Here is a 16,246-nt window from a genome sequence, read left to right as displayed (position 1 = left end):
TCTTTTGTCCCCCAGCTTGTTTAAGTCGTGGTGATTGCCACAACCTGGATGCAAGAACTTGAAGTTGTGTTCTGCTTGTTGAACCTCATCAGTTTCACCTGGGCTCCCTTCTCAAGCCTGTCTAGGTCTCTTTGGATAGTATACCATCCCTCAGGAACATTGACAACACCACACATCATGGTGTCATTCACAGACTTACTGAGGGTACACTTGATCCCACAGTCAGTGTCATCAATGAAGATATTAAACAGCACCAATCCTGCTGTTAATACTTTCCATTATAATTTCAAGTAGTCTATCCATTCTATCAAAATTTCTCATGAAAATAAATTCTGTTTCCCAGGAAACCCCAGAGTCTTTTTCTGTAAGTTTTTGTCTTTTTCTATTTGCTTTTATTTAAGATTTGTCTAGAGATCTGTAGGGATATTCTTGTGTAGGTTCTTTGGAGTCCAAGCTAAAGAGATCTAGAGGCTATTTTCAGGGATTCTGAAAATATAGTTTATACTAGTCAGAGACGTACTTGTTCTTTTACTGGAAAAAAAAGATAAATAGGGAATTTAAAAAGCTCACAAACTCATTTGTAGCTCATAGGAATCCTGGCTGACGGTTGGGGCTTTTAGTCACTACACTCACATAAATACAACCATTCAGACTCAACAGCCACGTACGCCTTGGATCTAAATTCACTGCTAAGTACTTTATGAGGACATTCTGCACTGGATGATGAAGACAAAATGTGCTGAATTCAACGATTTCATTATAATTTTAGTATCATAATGAATCACTGATATTCCTGCAGGAGACAATGGAAAGAAACTAAAAATATTTTTAAAAGGGGAAAAAAAAATACTATATTATATCTACTGAGTATCTCATTGTACCCCTTACAATCTCTTCTCTCCTCTGAACTGGTGAAAAGCAAGAGCTGCATTTTGCCCATCATCAGGAACGGAAAAGCTCTTAAACCAGGTAGGGAGGTAGGAGATGTCAGGCAATCACTCCAGCTCACAGTCATCCACATAACAATTACAGATTGACGAACGTTGTCAGCATAGTTAGGACATTTTGAGGTAGGGGAGGTATTGTTGTGTCAGTACAGGATATGGTGTCGCACTGCCGACACAGGATCAAGGAATGTCTTTCTGATCCAAAGCCCCTGGGAACTGAACTTGGTCCACTTTGGAAAGATTTTGTTTGGGAAAAGTCACCAGGTTGTGTAGCTAGGTTGCTAGCTCGTTCCTGCTGGTCTGGTAAATTGATTTTGAAGGCAGCTGCTCAATATATCTGAGATCAAAATCTGCTCTGTGGAATAAAGCAGATTCGCAAACTGCATTTTTATTATGGGTTTTAATCACAGTCAAGACATTTTCTCTATGCATTCTTCTGTCAGAAGGAAATATTATTTATTTATTTATTTATTTATTTATAGAAGCAGGGAACACGGCAGTCAGTTGGATCAATCACCACATTATGCCCAATAATATTGATTCTATTTTGTTCAGTAAGGCAATATCCAGTGCTGAAAATATCAATGTCCAACACTTATTATATAATTAGGCATATTGATGAGAGTCAATAAAAATTAATAATGTAATGTTCAATTGTATTAACAGTGAAAATACGTTAGATGCACACTCAGATGAAATCAAGGCTCAGAGCATCCCATTTCACAGCTTTAACAAAAGACACATTGATATAATCATACACCACATACTCACACTGATTGCTTGTCAGAAGGTTGAAAAGCAGTGAAAGCCCAGTTGTAGTCTGAAATTCTTTTAAAAATATTCCTTGTATTTGTTTATTCGTTCATTTGTTCATTTTTATGAAAGCCAATATTTTTTTTCTTCCAGGAGTAGAAACAGAAACCCATCTCTCTTGTAGGTGTCATTTATGGAGAATTTTTTGTGATTTGTGGTGCGGATCATCTCCATGAACCCTGCACATCAGGTTGGAATGGATTGTTCCTTGAAAATGATTGAAGTCTGTCCCCAGAAGACATTTGTACTACTTGGTAAAATCTTGACACCATTTCTCTCTTACACCAAATGGAAACTGCACGTGCTGATACCAAGCCCAGCAGCACCAGGCACCATTAATAGGAGAGGTACACCCAAACAAGGATTGCATAGGCTCTGCACAACAGCCATCACTGGTGCTGAACCCAGACTCACAGGGAGACAAAGCAGTCTGAGGACAAAGGAAAAAGTTAAAAAATTATTTGCAGGTAAATGGTCTTTCCCCTCTTCTACCCCCAGATACGTAAAAAACAAATATTCTTGCTTTTGCATTAAAACGCCTACCAGCTGAAAAGCTTTAAAACTGTCAGCGATTCAGGTGACAGCCTCAACATCAGGTTACAGGACTGACTCGAAGTAAATGACATCTTATCCTCCATGTCCTCATTTGTAATTATTTGTATAAAGTAAACCTGCGACAGTGACCTCACCCCTTAAAAGTCTCAAAGCCAAAAATATAAAAACACCAGTCACTCTTTTTTTTTTTTTTTTCTCCAAAATACACAAGGTTTATGCTGTGTTTCATTCCTCTGACAGTGTTATTTGTAAACTACCCTTTGGCTCTGCAGAGGTTTAAAGTGGCTTTTGCAAGCTAACAGGCAGCAGACAGTCCTGCCCATGAAAAAGCTGCCTGCAGCTGCAGACTTATTTAAATGTGAGTGTGTAGCTGCTCTCCTGCATGCAAAATAAAGCAGGTGCTAAAATATTAAAATCTACCACTGTCCACTATTCATTACATCCAACTGGTGCTGTCAGAAGCAAGCTGCTTGACTAACCAGGGCCTGGGATTTAGTATGACATCTCAACTATAATTACTCCTTCCTCCTGATTCACTTTTTCAGCCTCAGACTTTCAAATTCAGCCTAGATTTAAAGTGTTGTGGGCACAGCTTCGTGTACAAGTTAGAAATGCGATGGCCTCTGAATGCAGAAGACAGCAGACCACCAGGGCCCACTGAAGCAGTTTGCTATAAACCTAAGGCAATGTAACTTGCTCTTGGGTGTCTTTGTGGCCGGAGTCTAACTCTCTCTTGGCAGATGTGTCAAGTCTTATGTACTGAGCACAGGAGTCATGCAGCTGGCTCTGACCCCAGCTCTCTGCAAGCCCGCTGTCACCCACGCTGCCTCTCTGAGGCTCTGCCCCATCTGCCAGGTGCAGATAGGACATTCCCTGGCATGAAGGATCACAGAAGTGACAGCTTGCATATTGTTCCCAGTGCAGTGCTGCGCTCGGGTTGGTGACAGCAGATGATTCAGGTCACGTGGAAGGGCAGCTCCAGACTTCCATGTTGCACATCTGCACCGTGAGCAAACCACAGATAAGAAATTGCAAGGAAAATAATCAGAAGCTTTTTGAATACATGTACTCTGCTACAGGGTTAACCTTCCCATAGACCTTACATTTCACCAAGAATAGTCCCCAGCGTCTTATGAATCGACAGCACAGATAGTAAGAAACAGCAGCATCTTTAAAATCTTCTGCAAGCTGCTGTTTTCTCCAGCAATATGTTTACCTATGCTGAAGAAAGTGAACATTTTGCTGACATTTCTAACATATTATGATCTTTTCTTTTGAATTTTTTTTTTAATTTAGAGTGAGAACAAACCCTCTACTTTTCTTTTCTTTTTTTTTTTTTTTTTACTTCTTCACTTTCTTTCAGAAGAGAAAGAAAAAAAAACTTGACAATGTTTCATACCATAGTGAAAATCATGTTTTCCACGCTACTTAGAAATATTCTACCTTTGTTTGTACCTATTTATTTATTTATTTATTAAATTTCCAGGTTCCAAGGTTAAAATAGAAGCTCTACAAGTATTCAGGGCTGATTTTGGCTGGCTAACTTATATTAATTACGTTGTCCCCAGCATTTTTTTGATAGATTTATTTCATTGTTGCCTAACACGCAGGAAGAACATACCTTTTTCACAGGGAAAGAAATACATCTCATAGTCCATTAGAGCTGCCTGCCACTAAGCAGTGAGGTGTGAGTCCCAGAGAGTGTTTCCCCAAAGCCCACATTTCAGGTTACGTGACAGGAGCATGCTCCATGTCAGGCAGCTTAATACGATGCAGGTGGTTTGCCACTTCTGTATGAGCTATCATATGAAGTACTTTCTCTACTAGGTGTCAGATGTCAGTTCATTGCAAATGTGTCCCAATACCAAAAGTATCTCATTTAACTTTCACGTTTTCTTCCTACTGCCCACTGAAGCACTGAGATTCTAACTTCTGTTTCCTGAGTAAGCTGATCTGCCTTCCCCACTGCTAGAAATGCTTTCTGGTGCATGTAGAAAATTTCTCACCCGGAAAAAAAAAAAAAGTCATGAGATTGAAATAGCTAAATCTGATATTAAAAAATATATCTGTAGAGCATGACAATTAGATTGCCCTTTTTCAGCTGTTGGGCAGCTCTGCAAGCCCTTTACCAGCTCTTGCTTCAGGTAGAAGTGGAGCCATAAATTCTTATTTTGATCAGCTAAACCCATAAATTCTTATTGTGTTCAGCTGTCATCACTGCCACCTGTACTGGCTTACTGAAATGTTTATGCAAGATGAAGAATTTCTTAGAGAAGAACAAATTCATCCTGGTATTAACAGATCCTATAATTGAGGAAATTGAAAGCATTTGAAGTAAAATGGACAAATCAGAAGTCTACCATTTGTCACACATGGTGAATACCCAAGGCCTCACAGCTCTTTTCTACAAAAAATAATTCCTTCTATAACCTGTGATGTGAATCCACAAATTGGAAATCCAGTGCTGCAGTATTTCCTCTCCTATGTGAGACAGTTCACAGGATGTTCTTTCTATTTTTCTGCGCTTTTTCCTCTCCCCACCCACATTATTTATTTCCTTATTGTATTTCTCTATTGACTCACTGATCCTGTTTTCCACTACAGAACACGGACATTATAACTATATCTTTTGAGTCACTTGTTTGAATGGGTCAAATTTTTTCAATAAAAAATAATTCTTCTACATTGGATTAATTTGTTGTCCCTATTGTTTATTAAGTTCAATCTGTTACCTCTGAGCATTCAGTCAAGATAAAAACCTTTTTCTGTTGTGTATTTTACAAATATACAACAACATATTATTCCTGTTCCTGACTATTTATTGTCCAAATAGACAAAGGACAAGGCAAAAGAAAATAACATCCAAGGAAGTAGGGGGAAAAAATAACAAAAAACATCAGTTGCTGTTCTGGCTATTCATATTGTTTAGGAACAGGATTGCATTTCTGCAACCGGAGTGCACAACTTTTCTCTTACTGTTTAGTCCTATTAAGAATAGTAAGAAAGACATCTATATCCATTTTCTGTTATATATTTATTTTGTGCAATGGCTTGTGAAAGAAATTGCTGACTCTTTTTTTCTAGTTCATAGAATGATAGAATAATAGAATTGTAGAAACATAGAATCATAAACTACAGAATGGCTTTGTTGGATGGATCATCCAATTCCAGTGTTCTTCCCTGGGCAGCCCCAGCTGCCCAGGACCCCATACAAACCGGCCTTGAGCGCCTTCAGGGATGGGGCATCCATTGCTTCTCTGGGCAGCAGTGCCAGAGAGCCTCACCACTTCTGAGTGAAAAAGTTCTGAGGTCTGAAAAGACCTCCATGAAAATGCTGCGTAGGGAAAACAACAGAAACTGAATTTTAATGTTGTTTTTGAATTTATTATTTCCTTTAAATCAAAGATTGTAGCACCATTTTAAGCCCTGGTCAGTGTATTCTAGAGTAGCTTTATGGCTTTCTCTCTAGTGCCAATCCCAGGATGAATTTTCTAGTGTCTCTCACATGCACTCACACATCCCTGCCCACATGAAGAATGGGGCTGTGGGTATGGCATGGGGTGGAAGAGGTAGCATGTGGCTGCTAAATCTCAGAGCTGGAGAAACTGTCTCCCTCAGACAAACAGAGGTATCTCAGGTGCATCTTGATGGCTCTGCCACTCCATTTTGAATCATCTGAGAGCTCTCAAGGCTGTGCCCTTTCATTTCTGTCAGGAAATGGCAGGGTGAAAGCCACTTTTTCCCACTTCTTGTTCCAAAATCTGTCTATGATATACATCAAGGAAGTGCTCTGCTGTATAAAACCACTGCTGACTTAAGATGAAATCCAAAAGCAAAAAAAACCTTGAGCTCAGTTTGCCTGTTTTTTTGCTAGTGTATATCAGCCTGCATGTGTAAACACTTGATTAAAGACCATAACACAAATAATTTAAAAATTTCTATTTCTTCATTTTGCAGTACTGTCACAGAATATAATTATATGATTTCTAGAGGGTACTTAAAAATGAATTACAGGGTGTTTCCTTTACGTTCCTAGTCGCATGTGAACTACAGAGCTTAGTACTGCTTTCTGTAAATACCATTCCAAATAATCATGAAACATCCTATAATTCAATTATAAATAACCTCTGAGAACCATAAAATGATATATTCTAGGCTGGTGACACACACAGATGTATTCACTGCCCTGACTGCAAAATGAAACCTAAAACAAACCCAGCATTTTCACTTGCTTTTGATCTGTAAAGTGCCTCTGTGCATGAAAAATACAAAGGAGACTATACAGCTTGTAACGCTCTCCTTGGAATTATTCCTTCTGAGAAAAACAAAGTCAAAATCAAAACAAAACAAAAAACACCACTATGCTTTTGATGGCAAAATAAGCAATAAAAGCTTTTAGCCAGCAGTGGCTGAGATGCAGATACACAGGAAAAAGCAACAACTTTTGCAGGAAAATATATACCTTTTTGTGGCACTTCTTACAAAAATCATGTGGTATTTTCAAAGATGGTTCTCTGATTTTTATGCATGAATTCCTGAAGCCTTCCTATCTTGATGCTTGCTGCAAGAGGCCATTTTTTCACCACCAAATGTCAAAACAAAATTTTAGAGTAAATGAAAATTGGACAAATCGATGGGGCACTTAATTTGAATCAAGGACGGTTCTTTACCAGGTGACTAAAGCTCAGTAAGTCTGTGCTTAACAATATTACACACATTTCTAACCCACAGCCTCTGACCCTCACAGCATCACCTCCACCTCCTGTGAATCCTGAGTCTGAACCTGAAGCAGCTGCAGGGAATTTCCTGGGATGGGCTGGGGATCAGGGGTTGGGGATAAAGCTGTCTGATACTGCATGTGTCAGCAGAGCCATACAGTTCTTGATAAGGTGTGGAAAATGATTAATTGATTAAGCACAGGATGAAAAGTCAATCTTGGTAGGTTTGATTCCCTAAAAGTTTGGGAGAAGACTCACAAATGTGTGATCTTGGCTGTCAGTGTAGCACTAATCTCTGCTCTGTTTTTTCAGCTCTAGTTTCAAATGGTAGGAATAAAATTGGAGATCACTGATCCCTTGGTGAACGACCTTTGATAAATAAGTGCTGTTTTCCTGAAAGACTATGCCTCTTCTCAGGAGACATTTGGAAGATTTTTTTTGTCTGAGAAGCAGCTGCATTCCAAATCCTAGGTCATCCCCCATCTGTTTGTCAAAAACAAGCTAGCTAATTTTGGGAATGCTAAAAAAATGAAGAATTTTTAAAAGCCTCGTTCATATGGATGGTCCCCAGCACTGAAAGAAAAGGCATATGGGGGAGCAGCAGTTGGTGGAACAGTTTTGTTAGTGGTATTAAATGTGGATAAAAGTGTTCTTGTAAGAGCCCATGATAAACATTGAAGGCAGATTTGACCATCACCCTTTTCTTCTTGCACTATTATTATCTTTATACTGTACACCTGGTACTGCTTACTGGTATGCGTTCGGCTGTTTTAATACATTTGGAATAGGGAGGCAGAGATGCCCTGTTTTGTGCTTGCAGCTCTGTAGATATTAGTAATTTTGCAGTTTTCCATCTGCAAGCAAATTCACACCGAGCACAGAACTGCCAGGAAGAGCAGATAAGCTGAAGGGAGCTTGGAGAAAAAGAACAAAAGTTATTTGTGAGGCTGGAGGGAGTGATATATAAAAGAGATAAGTATGTACAGCTCAACTAAACAATGACTAATTGCTAGGGCATAATAACAATTCTGAAAGGAATCTTAATTGATTTATCTGAATAATACTCAAGGCTTCTTTTAAGAGGCTTTACTATTAGAACTATTTATCTGCCTAGGTTAAGGGTACAATTGAAAACTCCATTCGATGACTGAAAACTAAACACACACAGAACCAAAACCATCACGGCGTTATTCACATGCCAGTGGCTCTTAAAATATTCTTGCATGAATAGTCTTGTGTGTCACCAGAGGAAGCTAATGGGTATCCTAGAGCCTAAGATGGTGATAAACAAAGACATTAAATGATAATGGTTACAGGGGTCTTAACAGAATGAATTAGTCTAATCCAATACACAGCCTGACATGACCTATGAATTGCTGTTTGCTGAGGAGCGTTAGCCATGAATTCTGGGTGAAGTGACTTGGATAAAGCATGCAATGAAACTCATTAAACGCAGGGAGAAAATATATCGTATTCTTTCGAAAAAAATTTAAAATATTAGTTCATAATATTCCGAGGATGGTATAAAATGTCTTAGCTGCACTGACTTCAGTGACACTGATTTGCATTAGCTGAAGTTCTGCCCCTAAATTGTTTAAGAAAACCCAGAATGAAACTATAATGAATTTATTTTTGGAAGGACACCATCTGGTGTTTTATTGCTAGCTGACAAGAAGTAAGAAAGGATAGTCTGGCTGCTAGTTGCAAGAGCAGTGCACAATTTGCTTCTAGCAGGAACTTGTGAGGATGTGGTTAACCAAATAACTCTTTTTAACAGGTCCCCTCACAATCATCTACAAGTTGGAGACGAGCTCAAGCCAAATCCAGTGACCTGCATATCATTAACCATCTCTGTTTAAAAGTGGTATAAACTAGGAATAATGGTCCCATACTGTCACGCTTCAGAAGCAAATTAACCCCTGTCTAGATCTCTATTGTGTTAAACCAATCATCTCCATTTAATGACTTCAATATTTCTGTTGATTGTAAAGCAGGCTCTGAATATAAGCTACACCACCTTTCAGGATTCATAGCCTACAATAATCTGAAGAACTTGAAACTTCATTTGGTTGCTGATTTCATTGCATTCTCTGATTCTCTCTTCTTTTTTCCCCCATGACTCTTTTTCTTCACTAAATCATTTTTCCAGTTGTTGTAGCAAATAATTCACTCTAAAACTGTCCCTTATAGCACATTATACTACAGGCAAGTTACAGTAGCTTTTCCCCAGTGCTGTTGATTAACTTAAGGAAAAGAACATTTAAGGTGTGATTTTGACTTTTTTATTGCTGTAACTATGTCAGATGCACTTCCTTTTATTTCATGTTCAATGATAATTTTAGCTGAGCCTTTAGGTAGAGGCATCAGATTAAAGAACAGCAGAACCTTTCTGAGAAAGATTAAATGATGATGCTTTGAGAGGCATTGAGGTTCATCTTCACCCCAGGCAGCAGCCACAAAGCAAGTGCCAAAACAATGTCTGCAGAGATAAGCATAAGTGTGAGCCATTTAGCAAAGGGAAGACTAAGAAAATGAAACAATTGCTTTATTTGCCTACCTCTATCACAAAGCACAGACGTGATTGAATAGTGGGAAACAACAGAAAGTAAGGCACAACTTTCCGTATGAAAATACATGTAGAGATGAGGCAAAATAAGCTTCCTTTCAAGGTGTTTGTAACAACGAGTATGAATAGCAAGCATCAGTTGTAGGATGCAGTAAGAATAAAAACAATTGTGAGAGCAGATTGAAGTCTCCTCATTTGCTCGATCAGTTCCACTTTTCCTGATGACGCACAGATTTTGCTGTTCTCTACTGGCAGGCATTAGGCAGCTGCTCTTTCTGCTGCTGGAGCTCATCTCTGCTCATCCAAGGCTGCAGTGCCATGCCACAGCCATCTGTGGGCACTGAGAGTAGGAAGGTTTTGAGGTCTGGGCTGTGACAGAGTGTCTATATCATGCTGAATTTGCTGACTTTAGCAGAGCTATTCTTGCCTGAGATGGGACAAGGGGATATGAGGGTCTGATCCGGATTTGAAGGCATTTGCTCTGCACTATGCCCTGATATTGTGGCTACTATAACTGTCTCTACAAGCATTGATACGATACAGGAAATAATGCTTTTATATCTACTGGACAGTGGTCTCAAGCTGCTTGGATTTAAATTGTCATCATTTGCAAGAAATGCCAGACCATAAGGAATGATAGCCAGGAAAATTTTGGTTTCTAAGGAACAATAAATAAGGATAATTCCATAGCATTAAGAAAGCTTATATTTTTTTTTAATCTTTACTTCTATTAAAACTGCTTGGAAAATACAATGTCAATGTACAACTGTAATTACAGTAGATCTGAAATTATAAATATGGCCATAAATATTTTCCTCTAGTCAGATTTGAAAACACAAAAAGGAATGTGCTTGCTGTTCTACATTAATCTACTTAGAAGGAGATATTCCTGATAGTTCAGCCTCACTGAACAGAATAAGGCAGACAGAGCCTCATGTACACCTCCTGTTGTGGCAGAACATTGAAACTGGAGCTGTGGGCAAATGCAAGTGAGAGATGGTTGCTCTTGAGGCAGCTGGGATTTAGTTACAGCTTAAATCCTCCACGTGATTGCAGTCCAAGCTAATCAACCCCGCTTAAACAAAGGTGTATGAGCGTGAGCACCCCATAGGATCAGTAAACGGAAACCAAACTGGGAAACGAGCTGCTGAGAACATGTTATGTTGCTCTGTGTTAATGGATTAACTGGTACAAATTTCCACTGATTTGCACTCCACTTGCTTCTATGCATATATATCCATTTGCATAGTAGAGCACTTAAATAATTAATGTACTTCAGTGTCTCCATAACCTTGTCATATAATTTCTTCATGCCCTTTGGCAATTCACTTCTCTACTCTGGCCTTCAGTTCACTTTTTGTAGAATAAGTGTGCAGTCAGAACTCAATTAACAGAGATAACAGAAGTGGAATAACTCAGAGAAATAGAAAACAGACAATTGAAGACATATACTGCAACAGCTATTCAAGAAGAGGATAGAGACATGAAAGATCATTGACAGTGTCAATTCTGGAATACAAGGATTTTTGCTCTAAACCAGGACTAAACGTTCAATCCATCATGCCCAAACATAGTTACATCTATGCATGCTTACACAGACCTTCCTTCACAGTAATTTGTGATGTGGATAAGTCACCTAGGGATCAATATGTAGTGGCTAAGTTTGAGTGATAAAATATTTTTCTGCTGCGAAGTGCATTATGAAAAGCAGTAAGAATGTCAAATAAGACAGATCTTTTTCTCCATTTATCTCTTTTCATTAAAAATAAATAGATAAATACATATATCAAACACTGGGTTTTGTGAAGGAGCCTGAAAATACAAAAAAAAATTAAGTCCAGTTAGGTACTAATTGTAGCTCACCTCTATCTCAAAGTGATAATCATAAATAGATAGACTTCCCTAGAAGAATTTTTTTTTTACCTTGTATCTGAGTGCATATGTAAATCATACCCTTTGGTACAAAGGCAAACATAGGATATATTGTTAAACCTGAATAAATTGTTGAAGTGAAAATACTTCCAAAGCACTTGGTGATCTAGGAGCTTATACTTAATTTCAGTCTGGAATTTATGGCCATACATCATTATATATTCTACACACACAGAAGAATGTTATCCAAAAACCAAGAGGAAGAATGAGTGATCAAGAAAGAAGATTTACAGAATCCTGAGCTGTGATTAAACTGGTGAGAATTTTGCTATAAGAATTAAAATAACAACAAAAGCAACTCCATTTTATCTTTTCTGAGTAATTCAGTGTATTCTGACTTTGTTGGTATGAGTAACTGTAACATTTTTTTTTTTTTTTCTATAAGTTATTAAAAATATCCCAAAGGTCAGAGAAAGAAAACAAGAAATCTGCTCTTGTTTTCTTGGAAGCAATAATATCCTGCATATTATTCCTGCCCATGGCAGGAGGTTGGAACTAGTTGACCTTCAAGTTTGCTTTCAATTTGAGCCATTCAAAGATTTCATAATATCAAAAAAAGTTTGTGTCTAAATGATGTTTTTAACCATTCCTCCCAAAGTTGGTAAATCCTGACCACATCCACATTTATAGGCTTTTTCTTAGGTATATAGCACATCTGCTTAGCCTTTTCACTCACATTAGCAGTCTGTTTTGTTGTGGAACATTCTCCTTTCATTGTTTGAATCACATGGCATAATCCTATAGGCATACTACAAAACCCCATCATTTGTAGTTGAGCATCTTCTAGACTCCAAAATTTTATTGTAAATCTCCAAGTTCTTGTCCTCTTTAATGACAATGTGAGAGAAAAATAGAAAGAAATCTTTAAAGCAAACTATCCTGGTTCTGTCCTTTCCCAACCTGTTGAGTTCCTCCAGACCTCTTGCTGATAGGACAGTAAGAGAAACTGAAAAAATGAAAAGGCTTTGACTCTGTACAGCACTCCTCAGCAGCAACTAAAACACTGGTGTATTATCAACAGCGTTTCTCTACCAAAGCCAAAATACAACATTGTAACAGACTATGTATAGAAAGAATATTTTTCTACAGACATAGCCCTGTGAGTGAGAGGCATTAAAAGTTCTTTTCATGCTGTCTCAATATTGACCTTCAGTGAGGTTTCAAGAACCTTTCTTGTGTAAAGCAACTATGTTAGCTGAATTCAGTGCATAATGCTAATCCAATATAGAGATATGCCATTCAGCCACAGCATGTAGATCAGTGTTAGTGGAAGGAAAGAAGTAAGGAATCTATTTAGCTCTGCTGAAAGCTGCTTTTCCAATTTCACCATCCCCTATTATTGATATATTTCATGAAAAAAGAAACAAGGGATTTCAGCTGAAGTCAGTAGTCATTTCACATGAAATCTCTACCAAATCTACCATTTCCAGTGGATTTTGATTTCTCACTTTTTCAAAACAACTTTGTTGTGTCAAAATTCATAATTTCTCTTGGTCCAGCTTTTCAAAGGGTTATGCAAGCATACACATTAGCTCCCTTAGTTCTGTTTCTTTGTACTAGTGATTACAATTTTTCACCACAGTCACAACCATTAGCTGTGCATTTTTGCCAATGATGAAAAGAATTCGTGTTTATAAAAATCTGCATGGCCACCTGGAATGTGGCTTGTCTTTCATGATGCTGTTGCCACTGCTGAAACACACCAGCCAGCACCATACTGTTCTGACATTCATTGTTTGGTCCCCATAAACATTCAGCAAGCGTCAACGAATGTCAATGGGTAGAATTTTTTTCACATGGAGTAATTTAGCTCCACTGTTTTGCTTCATACATGTTTGATGTCAGATTCCATTTTATCAGACTGCCCCTCCTCTGCCATGTATCACACAATAAAAAGGTGTAAAGGAATATAGTGGGAAAGTTCAACTTTTTTTGACATACAACCAACATCTGCCTCTGATGTTGCGGGCCAACATGATAAAATAGGAGGCAATACTTTTGGGCAGCCCTTCTATATTAAAAGGTATAAAAATGAGATTAGGCATAGAAACAGCTATTTTGCACTGGAAAAATACAAGTGTTCTTTCTACATCATAAATGTCAATGGAAGAGAGAATAGAAAGATATAAAGTAAAATGACTGATCAGAAAGTATGCTGCGTTTGACCTTTCTCAAGGTGTATGACCATTGTACTGTCATATGATGGTGATCTTTGATTTTCTTCTCACAATGTTCTATTTGACATAGTTGATGAAAAAAAATCCATAGTTATTGAGTATTGCACTGTGGTTTATTCTGATGTCAAGTTTCAGCCATCAACTCAAATTTTGTTTCCCCAAGATCAAATGTCCAGAGACAACAGCTGTGGAAACCCTCAGACTCAATTTGATTTTCCAAATCAATTAAAAAACCTAGGGTGCTACTGGATTCAGCTTTTAGAAAATAAATTGGGTGGTTTTATTATTATTTTTTTTTCCCCCATTTACTTTAGGGGAAAAAAATGCACAAAGATTATTAACACGAGCTTCAACACAGCAATGGAAAGAATCCACAGCTTTCCTTATAGAAATAGGTGAGGACTTCGTAGAATCTAAAACACTAATAAAAAGAGCAAAAGATGTTCATATGTTGAAGGAGCACCCAAATGGTAACACACTGGCTTCTGAACAGTCACAGCTGCCATTCAAGTAGCAGTTAAATTGCACTGGATGAAGAGACAAGTGGTGGTCTCACTGAGTCTCACTGAAATTTCAGGGCTGCCCTGAAACTCCTCTTCTTGCTCATGCTGTTCAAACTGAGAATGGGAAAACCTTCTGCAAATTCTCACCATTGCCTTCTTGAGATTTGCTTTCCATGTTCTCCCTTGCCTTCACACTTAGATACGTCTTACTGTTCTTGATGAGATGAAAATTTTATTTTCTAGCAAGAGAAATCTGCAAGCTTTGATATAATATGTATCTCCCATGTTATGAAGAAAATAGAGAAAAATGAAATTATTTCCTTGGAATAAAATAATCAGTCAGTGGCAAAATCAGAATGCAATATAAATATAGAAGCCACTTATGACGTAAAAGTCTACCAAATCCTTAAATGACACATAATCTTTCCCATCCTTTAAATGCAGCTCTTCCCAGTGTTAGGTTTCGCTATCAGAGAACAATCTATTAATTTTCAGTAACGACTGTGTCTTTAGAAGAAAATACAGCAGGGTCAATGGGAGAGAAATGACATATAACCTCACTTTATGCTAAGAATAAATGGTATTCTCCAAAGTATTAGCACTTCAAATACACTTTTTCCCCATCAACAGTTTTATTTGTCATTATTCATGTAATCAATATCTTTTAACAAGTCTATGCTTTTGGTGCTGTTAAGTGTCTTCAGGTCCAGGGTTTATTAAAAGACACAGGGAATAATTATAAAGCATGGTATTGACTTCATGTACCTTGGTTGTTCTGTGTGTAATTATGTTATGATTATCTCAATAATTAATGGGTTCGTCTGCATTCCATAATAGCATCACTGAGAATCTTCATTTTCAGACCTTCATACTGTCTATTTTCCTTTATGTACACGGTACAACAAGTGCTCGGATTTAACTCTTTTGTTTTTGTAAACTGGCATAATTTCATTGAGCAAATTTAAAGAAGAAAACATCCAGACAACATTATCAATTCTTCTGATCTTCAGAAGGATAAATCAGGTCTATGCTATTTGTAGCTGGTTTAACATGCTTAACCAAATGCTGACCTTGTTTACATCAAATTAACCTGGGAATAGACCCATTACAAAGCAACAGTCATATCATAAAATCATATCATAGAAACAAGTCTTGGAAACAAGTCTCACAGAAGTATAGTGTAAATGATAAAGTGAGGAGAATAAGAAAAAGACCAGGAAGACAAAATAATTTGTTCAATTAAGTTGTGACAAAATCAAGAACTGACAACTCATTGAGTGACAATTGCTGTGGCTTCCTTGACGAAGAGATTGGGATCTTGCTCTGTTTCAGATTGCTTCATGCACCATCTGAAGAACTCATCTAGCAAGTATTCTTAGCAAGTACAGGATTTATTATCTCACATCTTTCAGTGGTATCATTGTATGAAGCAAGCTAAGAATTGTTTGCATAATTATTTTAGAAATTAATTGAAAGCATCTGAGTGTTAATAAACTGTTAAAGAATCAAAAGTTTTGGAAGAAAATGTCTAACTGTCTAACTACTAATAACTCAAACTTCTTGCTGATGTCTTGTATTTTTTATAAGCATTTTAAATTTTTTAACATGCACATCATTCTTTTTCCATATTAGAGATATGGATTTCAAGCTTACCATCATAAATCAAATCAGTGGTTGTTAGTCCATTATCTGATCTGATGCTATGTAGTTGAATTCACAGCCAGTATTCAAAGATCGAATATACAAAAATATAAAACAAGGGAATCAGGAGAGAATAAGAACCGTCATTAGGCAATATCCCACCCAAGTCAATTCCTCCACCTTTAAGAAAGTGCTGTCATAGAAATATCGTTCTCATTACTTCTTGCTTACTGCTTGCAAATAGGACTACTTCAGCAAAACACTGACTTGAACTAAGTAAATGGGATTTAAACATAAGTTTTTCTTTTTCTTTTTTTCTGATTTAAGTCTTTACATTTTCTTAAATAATTGTGGAATTCCAGTGCTTAATACAGAGGAAATGTATGTTGGACTG

This window comes from Lagopus leucura, unplaced genomic scaffold (genome assembly GCF_019238085.1).
Source record: "Lagopus leucura isolate 7727_CA_CO unplaced genomic scaffold, USGS_WTPT01 Super-Scaffold_100157, whole genome shotgun sequence".
In the NCBI taxonomy this organism is placed as follows: domain Eukaryota; kingdom Metazoa; phylum Chordata; class Aves; order Galliformes; family Phasianidae; genus Lagopus; species Lagopus leucura.
Note: the sequence above shows the minus strand (reverse complement) of the source record.